Here is a 414-nt window from a genome sequence, read left to right on the forward strand (position 1 = left end):
TCTGTGCGTCCGCGTTGAACGTGCTTCTTCGCAAAAGTAGGGCGATGTAGAAAATGGGGATGGAATCCCGGAATCTATTCATAAAAACGGAATTTACTGTGTAATGCGGAATGAACGGCGCAGACCCGCGTTTCGTTTGCTATTGAAGCACGCGCAACACTCGCGGTTGTCGTCTGTAGTAGTTAAGTAGTATTTTTGTCATTTAATATTCACATACACTAGGTTTGATTGAAGTGTACTGAATTGCATTTGATTTATTCATTCAATATTTGACAAATTCCATGACATTGCTCGTTACACAGTAAACTTCTGTTGTGTAGCATTTTGAATGTACAAAAATTAAAGGGTTTGTTTAATTTTCATTGGAATAAAAGATAAATTAATGTTTTTGCCTTCCTTCGATTACCAGAAAAA

General features: G+C 37.0%; 1 protein-coding gene across 1 annotated transcript in view; it reads right to left on the bottom strand.

The window, feature by feature from the left end:
• LOC107751345 (protein NipSnap homolog 3A-like) overlaps positions 1–414 on the bottom strand; it is an 8,261-nt gene that overhangs the window by 3,894 nt on the left and 3,953 nt on the right. The window lies entirely within an intron of this gene.

This window comes from Sinocyclocheilus rhinocerous, unplaced genomic scaffold (genome assembly GCF_001515625.1).
Source record: "Sinocyclocheilus rhinocerous isolate Xijiao unplaced genomic scaffold, SAMN03320098_v1.1 scaffold1233, whole genome shotgun sequence".
NCBI lineage: Eukaryota > Metazoa > Chordata > Actinopteri > Cypriniformes > Cyprinidae > Sinocyclocheilus > Sinocyclocheilus rhinocerous.